A 9,662-nucleotide genomic window follows, 5' to 3' on the forward strand; every position below is an offset into this window, starting at 1 on the left:
TTGAAGAACCAAGGAAATCAAGCATTTGGATGAGAAGCTACAAAGTTTATTTATTTTGTAATACATATGTATTGATAGTTTTGTCACTAAAATTGACAAAGGGGGAGATTGTTAGAGCACTGCTCGGTCGAACTCGCAAGCGTTGCTATCTCAAGCTTGTTTGTCAAGTTTAGTTGTCAAAACTATAAGTCTTGATTTCTAGTCTACTTATAGCTATGTCTCAGATTATGATAGAATGTGTAGTTGAGCTTTAGAATTCACGACATTCATCGATTGAAGACGAAGAACTACTAAGGGGATCTTGTGGAACTTCATCAACAAAAGGTATGTGGAGACTTGAACTCATCTGTCACTCAGAAGTCTATTTATATTCTATCTCCTATTGAGACAAAAGTCGTATAGCTATATAGACTTTACATTATACACATTTGATATTTCGAGATGAGTTTAACTCTCTTACATATTTCTCGAAATATATTTTGGTAAGCTTTCGCTTTAACCAAGTTCATCTTTTATTCTTGAGGAAAATCAAACGATGATCATGTGAAAATCGCCTGGTAACATCTTATATGATTTGTGTGAGACAGTCATTTGATGTAGACTCGGAATGTTTCCTATTGATCGTTTGATCACTTGAAAATTGCTTTGAAGCTAATAGTTTGTGTGAGACAGCTATTCTCGTCTTCTAAGAATATTTCAATGGTTAAAATGGGAGTTTAGAACAACTAACCATTGATTGGATATAACACAGTATGCGTACTTGTATGCTAACTGTTGCATGTGTATTACAAGTCCGGGAATTTAGTGTGCATACTCGTATGCGTACTGATTCAACAGTTGAAGTCTGGGAACTATAGTATGCATACCCGTATGCATACTGATTTCAACTGAGCTCGGTCGTGAACGACAGTATGCGTACCCGTTTGCATACTGGCTAACATGACCAAGTCCAGATTTCTAGGTATGCGTAGCCGTTTGCATACCTGAGTGGGTTAAGTTCTAAAATCGGTTGTTCATGAACAAATACATTTATATAATAAAGAATGCAATCTTTGCAAACTGTGGCTATAATGTTCATGAATTGATTCGAGTGAATCAAAAACGATTTTGCCTCAAGTGTGTCTTGTATGCTTCTATGAGAATGTAAACAATTGAACAATTCTATAACTAGTTTCATTTGAGTCATTTGAACTAGTTGTGATTAAGATGAACAAGGTTGATATGAAAGTGTTCATATGGATAACTTCGGTTAACTATTATTGAGCCAACTAAGTGTACACGTTTAGGTACGGTTACCCATATCTAAATGAAGGCACATTTCAGTTGTGTGTAACAATCTAAGACAATCTAATGGTTGAAAGATATTAGCTTGAATCTACTCAGGTTTTCATCTAACGGTGAATATTGAATGCTTTGTTACCAAGGTAACATTGATTAAAAACCCTGATTTTAAGACTATATAAGGGAGAACTCTAGCAACTGGGAAACCTAATCCCCACACCTTATGTGTGATACTAGTTGTGACTAGAATCGATTCTCCTTTAGCCTATGTTTTTCTAAAACTATTATAGGTTAACGACTTAAAGACTTCATTAGGATTCTGAAGCCAGACTCAACTATTTTCTTTATAATTGTGTGTTCTGATCTTACTTTGTTCTATTGTATTGAGTACTATCTTCTCTAAGATTTGCTCGAGATTCAATCTCCGACAGGTAAGATAAAAAGTAATCACAAAGCTCTTCGTCTCATTCTTTGTGATTCCGCAGTATCTTGTTCCGCTACCATACGGTTAAGATTACTGTGAGGTGATTGATATTACTAGGATGTTCTTCGGGAATATAAGTCTGGTGTATCAATTGGTTCCTGTTCACCTTGATTTATCAAAAGACGGAACAAAAACTCGTAGGTATTTCTCTGGGAGACAGATTTATCTATTCAATATACTTTTCTGTGTGAGACATATTTGTTTATCAAGTCTTAGACTTTGGGTCGTATCAACTCTTAGTTATGGGTGAGATCAGCTACGAGAATCAAGTTCATAGAGCCCTGCTGGGATTCAGAGGCGTAAGGAACGCGACTGTACCTTGATCAGTGTGAGATTGGTTAAGGATCAACTACAATCCAATCCGAAGTTAACTTGTAGTAGGCTAGAGTTTGTAGTGGCTTAATACAGTGTGGCGTTCAAATATGGACTAGGTCCCGCGATTTTTCTGCATTCGCGGTTTCCTCGTTAACAAAATTTCTGGTATCTATGTTATTTCTTTTCCGCATTATATTTTTTTTATATAATTGAAATATCAGGTTTTGCGTAGTTCAATCAATTAGATAATCCAAACTTTGGTTGTTGATATAAATTGATTGACACTTGAACATTGGTCTTTGGTACCGCTCAAGTTGTTTCTCATAATAATCAGGCTCGCAGATTTCTATCTGTTTGATTTGCTGATTACATTGAGAAACAGAGACATAACTCTTGGATGCATTTTCCTTGATTGAGTCTTACTTTTTAGTTGATTCTCTTGGAAATATATTAGAGTTTGTCCATACAGATTGCCTAAACGAAATATTGGGTGTGGTTGTTAGACCCCCGCTTTTTCAATTGGTATCAGAGCAGGCAAACGCTATAATCCTAATAAGTTTGTGTTTGACTGATCCCTAAAGCCTGTCCCTCTGGGAAATTACTTTTGGAAACTTGTTCTGAGCATCTGTAACGCACGCCAAAATTCCTTAAAGATTGTTAAGATATTATTATATACAAGACCTATGGTCTCTCAAAATAATCTCGTGTCATCTAAGACATTGGAAAACTTAGATGATGGAAAAGAAAAAAATAAAAGTTCTTCTAAGAAAAACTGTTCGAGAAAACGTGGTCAAAGCTCAAGGATATGGAATCTCACTAGATTATTTCTTAATCTTTTTGAGGAATATTATCATGATGGATCAATGGACAAAGATCTATTTAAAGCTTTTGAAGGCGTTTTTAAATTTAGAAAGACTTAATTCGATTGAGGAGAAGAATCGTTCTGATAAAATTTCCGTACCTGTCAAATGACGTGTTCATGTTGTACGAACTGAGCTTGCTACCAACTCATGTGAAATTGATAAAAAGATTTTCGATAAGTTTGGTGTAGGTTCCAATGTCGGAAAACATCATTCCTTGGTCATAAGAAAAAGGAGTTAAAAAGTTATATTAACCCTGAGTATCATCATTACTCTAAAATTGATGAGAAGCTACAAAGTTTATTTATTTTGTAATCCATATGTATTGATAGTTTTGTCACTAAAATTGACAAAGGGGGAGATTGTTAGAGCACTGCTCGGTCGAACTCGCAAGTGTTGCTATCTCAAGCTATCAATACATATTGGTCATAATGGTCACATTCTCAACATACTCATCTTCGTCTTCATTTTCAGACTCACCATAATAAGAATCGTCATCAGTTTCCCAACCTTTATCACGACGTTGTTTAAGTTCCATACGAATGGTCCTACTGATTTCATCGACAAGCTCTTCCGAGGCTCCATCATATTCCAACTTGTATAATTTATGTGCAAGTTTCTTGACATTCACACACTTACCACCATTGACTACAATAGGTTCTCTTTCCAATGACTCTCCCTTTGAATGGGTGAATGATCATAACTACGATCTAGAGTCGGGTAAGAAAAAGTCTTGCAGAAATTGGTTTGTGCGACATTCTCAAGTTGGTCTTGTTCATTCATAACATTCACACATCTCGGATAAAGCCAATTGGACGTAGAATTGTCCCACCTAGGTGCTTGATTTACATACCCACTACAAGGTTGTTGTTGGTATGTAATTACGTACGAAAATCACCATAAGGTTCTCTAGGATATGTATCATAGCCAATAAATTGGTTTTGACTGTATCCCAAAGTTGGTGAGAAATTGTCATAGTGTTGAGGAGGTTAAAAACCGTATCCGTTGTTCCAATATGCTCCTTCCATAATAAGTACCTGAAATAAGATTCTCAAACCAAGGTTAAAACCCAGAAAATAAGAAATGTAAAAACAAAAATAAAACAAAAAATAAGAAACCAGAAACAAGTGACAACCGCTTCCTCCCGGCAACGACGTCAAAATTTGATCACTGTCGTATGCGTCAAAAATAAATTACTTTCTCACTACTCAAAATATATAATATAGCAAGGGAAAGAAAGGATTGTTCCCATAGAGAGGACTAAGGTTGTCAATATGTTTCGGTTTCCTATATAAAACAATGGGGGGATTTTCTGATTTTAATGTATCTAAAGTAAAATAAAAGCAAACAAGAAAGTAAACACGCAAATCAAGGATGTGAAATATTGGGTAAAGGTGTAGATGGTGGATTTTCAACAAAGGCTAAAATCGTAAACCCATAATTATACGAACTTTTGATCCAGCAATCAGACGCGAGTATCGAGACACGGGTCTCTCATCGAATCTCTGACTGAGAATACTGTCTCTCAGAGTACATGCAGATATGTAGTCTCTCGGCTAGGAAACGGCATATCTCATGAATACTGAACACTTCAGTAATTACTTCTATATAGAATCACGAGATTGGACGGCTCCTAGACAGCTTTCCTGCTAGTATAGAGCAATAACGTCTTCAGGATACAAACAACAGTTTTCCCTGACTATATAAAGGATATGACGCTTCAACTAGCTCATGTCGCTCAGAATAATTAATGATCCTAGACGATCGTACTAGTATAGAGCCATCAATTAATTATTCCTAAATTCTTGGATTCATCCACTGAATTTCTGAAAATATTCAAATATTTTCGTAATATTTCGTTACTTCAATCTATGGTTCTTCCCAGCAGAATTCCATGGGTTAGTAATAAATATTCAACATACGGGCGTCTGAGTTACCTTCGAGTAAGCCCCGACTCAAAAGGTGCAAGTGTACTCGACGATGATGCACTAACAATCACCTGAATGCACGGACGAGTATTTCAAAATACGACCAAACGATGAACCTATGCAAAATAGGAAAGAAAATAATAAATAATAAAATACTGACCAAGGTGTTGGGGAGCTGGGCCCACTGGCCGGCCGTGCCGTGGCCAGTCCCATGTCAGTTTTATATTTTATCATATTTTTGTTATTTTCCTTGATCTTATGAAAATCCCTTCATTTGAACAAATATCCTTCGTTTTGAGGAAAGTCCCCTGTTTCATGGTGTTTCCTTCGCACCAAGGAAATAATATAAAATTGGGAAAAATATCGTGGGGCCGTGTTTATTGGCCAACCGTCCATGCCTTGATCCCGGCCGACCCCACACATCATGGTTCCTTATTATTTTATTAATATTTTCCTAATCTCATGAAAACTCCTTAATCTCATGGTATTTTCATAAAACCAAGAAAAAATATAATATAAAATTAGGAAAACTCGTGGGACCGGGCCCCATCCGGCCGACCATGCCCTAGCCGGTACCACACGTCCTTTTATTTTATTATTATTATTTTAAGTTTCCTTGATCCCATGAAATTCCTTGATTTCATGGTATTTCTCTCAAATTATGAAAATTCTTTCAAATCGTGGAAATAATACACAAAAATTACATAAAATTAGGGAAACGCACGGGACCGGGCCCCAGCCGGCCGACCATGCTCAAAGCCGTTCCCACACGACCTTATTTTATTATTTTAGTATTATTTGTTTCCTTGATCCCATGGAAACTCCTTCACTTCAAGGAAACTCCTTAATTTCAACAAACTCCTTGATTTCATGATATTTTCATAAAATCATGAAAAATAATATAAAATTAGGAAAAGGCACCATGGGACCGTGGTCACTGGCCGACCGACCATTCCTTGGTCTCAGCGGTCCCATGCCTCATCATTCCTCCATTTTATAATTATTTTCCTTCATTTCATGAAGTTTCCTCAGTTTCAGCAAAACCCTGATTTTGTCATATTTTCTTAAATGGTTGCTCAAATGCACGCCAGAAAATATAAAAATTCTCAGGACGGAGACACAAACGTTTTGACGATGTGAGCATGTTACCTTGACCGACCAGGGTTGGCTCTTTGGCTCGCAAGGAGTCGGTCCCACGTATTTTCATGATTTGACCTAATGGCACGTATTAGGTCCAAAACTCCTCCAAATAATTTTGGAATTTTCATAGAGTGATCGTCATTCGATCCCGTGACCGTCCAGGGCCGGTTTCATGACCCCTTGGTCAGTCCCTCACCTCTTCATAATTAATTAGGTTTTATCACCTAAGGCTCAGACGAGCATTGTATGAGGAATGATTGAACCATCATTTGATCATTCTTTCACCAACTCTGATCTTGGTATTTGCTCACTCGAGCATACGGGCGCTACATGGTCGATCCCTGATCCCATGTACCAGTCCCTCCTTCATTCCATGGTTGAATTTTCAATAAACCATCAAATTGGTCACCAATTGATCAAATTAGGGTTTCTGAGTCCAAGGATCATAATTCCAGATTCGAACGCTAATAATTTTGCGACGATCTCATGATCATCATTTCATTATACTCGGTTCAACTATCAGTATTCTAATTAATGTTTTATTTTGGTCACGCTACCAATAATTCATCAGACGAGCAACACTTGCTCAGATGAGCAATATTTGCTCAAACCAAGGAATATTGGTTCAACCCTCAATATTCAATAATTTATCGAATGAGCAATACTTGCTCGCCTCAACTATCAACGTGAGAATTATACCTCTGTCTCAACAGACACGTTCAATTCATGAGTCTCAGAACATTTTGCAAAATCATATTCAACTCAGCAAATACATGGACTCATCGTCCCATGAAGTCATGAAATCAACAACTGACTAATTACACCACGAGACGTCAATCGTGTCACATGGGGGGATATTAACTAGGGTTTTGGCCTGGCGGTCTACGGCACCTGTGTTCATACACACGATAGAATGTGAGCAAGTCGTGCAATCAGTTGAAGGAGTTAACAAAGTAGTGGATGGAAAATCGACCAAGTCTCCACACGATGAGCAACTGGTTTCAAACACGATTTCCATTTCCCCACTCTTTGATTCCATCAATTGTCACACTTCATGGGATCATGGTGTCTACAATTCCAGCAATATAAATAAGTCTCTGAATCATGATTGAAAACAAGAATCTCACGTCAAACAGACAACACGAGATTAACAACTCAACATCTGAGTAATCACTCTCAACAGAGATTCAATCATTCATAACTTATCTTATTCAAAATACATAACACACATACAATCTTTAATTACCATTGATTCCACACATTTCTCAGCTTCCCTCCTACAGATCGACCCATCCTCTCTTGTGACTGAATTTACTCTGGAACGGCCATTGTCTTGGTTTAGGCCGGAATACTACAGATTGATCTCTCGAATTCAAAGCACTCCCTTCTTGAAGTGCATCTGTGTGAGGTTGAACATTTCGCTCGGTTCAAGGAGTCTCCTCCGCACGATCGTCTCCTTAATTCCGTAAAAACCAGCAAATTGTTTTGCCCCATCTACAGATTGGCGACCATAGTGGAAGATTAATCTCTCGGTTGTAATCTCTCATTTTCACAAAATGGTTGATCTTAGGTCAGGTTCAGTTACAAATCCTAACACAAACAACGGTAGCACTAGCAACAACGATGACATTCCAGAAACTATTCCTGCTTCTGACAATGGCGATGACGTTACTCCGCCCAGGAATCATTCACTCTTCGGCCGACATCCCGAAGAAATCAGAGAAAATCCGCCTACCATAGGCGATCTCATGAAGGTGCAAGAAACTCTTGCCAAGAATCAGACTAACATGGCTGCTACATAGAAAGAGCTGTGTAATTATCTCAAAACTCTCACTGACAAGATGTCAGAGAAAACTCAAGGAAAGAGAAAAGAGAAGGAGAAATCCTTAGATGCTGATCCTGAGGTGATTCCAATTCATACGGTGGATGACGACGAAGTCCGCAAAGCTGCAGACGATCCATCAGCAAAGAAATCATCAAATTTCATTACTCGGGAAGATTTGGAACGCATATTGGAGAACCGTGGAAAAGACAAGACATCACATGTTCATCGTCACCAGCCTCCGTACCCTGATGCTACGCAAAGGATTCCTCTTCCAAAAGTTTATATCTCTCCAACCTTCACTTTGTATGACGGAACAGACAATGCTCGTGAACATGTTTCTCGGTTCCTGAAAGCCTTGGGTGAACATAAACATAACCATGTTGTTCGCCTAAAAGAATTTTCAAAATCCTTGAAAGGAAGGGCATACACCTAGTACAACACATTGCACCAGGAACTATCAACAATTGGGGAGAAATGATTGACGCCTTCTACAGAAAGTACTTCTTTGTGTCAGAGAAAATTACTCTCTCTGATCTTGGAAGAATGTTTCAGAGGAACAATGAACATCCCAATGACTACGTGAAAATATTCAGAGTCCAGGCCCTGGACTGTCATGATCCAAACGTCACGGAGCAGCAACCGGTAGACTTGTCTATCAACGGCATGATCCCGGTCTACAAAGATTTATTGGAAAATCTTCGTTTTCAGACCTTATCAGATCTTCATGAAGCGGCAAAGAGATCGGCAACTACTGCTCCCGCTTTACTGGAAAGAACAAAAGCTACAAAGGTTGAAGAACTGCGAGACACTCGAGGTAGCAAACGTCTGATCAAGAAGAAGTAAAACCTCCAGCCTTACACAAACATTGTTGCAGAAGGGAGCAAACGGAAAGCCAAACCGCCGCGCAAGCATACCCCAGCTCCTTCAAAAACACAAAGGAAGGATAAGAAAGATGCACAAGCCTATGACCAACGCACAAGAGTTCTTGATCAAGAAGCACATGACTTTCCTTTTTCCATGGAAGAGGTGATCAAACTCCTGGATGTCTGGGTCCAAGATGGTGCAATCAAGTTGCCATGTGTCAAGAAAGAACCAACTGAAGAAGACATGGAAAGTCCTCGTTTCCACAGGTTCGTCAATCATCCCACAAGCGACTGCGGAGTTTTGAAGCACATTTTCAAACAGAAGGTTGATTCACGATAGCTTCAACTGGGGACTGAAGGAGTACACAAGAATCCTCTCCCAGTCAGAACCTTTACACTCTCTGAACAACCTATCAAAGAGGCAGTTCAATCCTTGGTCGAACGTGAACTACTTTATCTGTCGAAGGCACAAAGGAGAGACATGTTCACAGTACTGAACCACATCGTGTCAAGAAGTCCATTCCGAAAATACTTCTTGAGCCTCCAGCCACATACCAAGAGATGTACGACTGGGGACTGCTTACCACAGTCAATCCCAGAAAAAATGAATTTGGAAGAACGTTGATTGATGATGGCACCGCCATCAACAACATTCCACTGAAAACCATAGATCCACAGGCATCACTCGACAAGGAGCTACTCATTCTCCCATCTCAATCAGAGACCTTGAAGGAATGCTCGGAAATACTTATGGATACATCACTCTCAAAGTGAAAATAAGTTCAACCTGGACGGAAACCAAGTTTCACATAATCAGGAGATCCAGGATATGACATATCCTTCAGACGAGCGTGGATCCACGCTGAAAAGATGTATACTTACAAAGTGCCTTTGGTTACACATCTCTCTAACGAAGAAAGTTCTGATCCAGAAGGTTTGGCGGACGTACCATCATCAGAGCACTTG

The sequence above is a fragment of the Papaver somniferum genome, chromosome 10, assembly GCF_003573695.1.
Source record: "Papaver somniferum cultivar HN1 chromosome 10, ASM357369v1, whole genome shotgun sequence".
NCBI classification, from domain to species: Eukaryota; Viridiplantae; Streptophyta; class Magnoliopsida; order Ranunculales; family Papaveraceae; genus Papaver; species Papaver somniferum.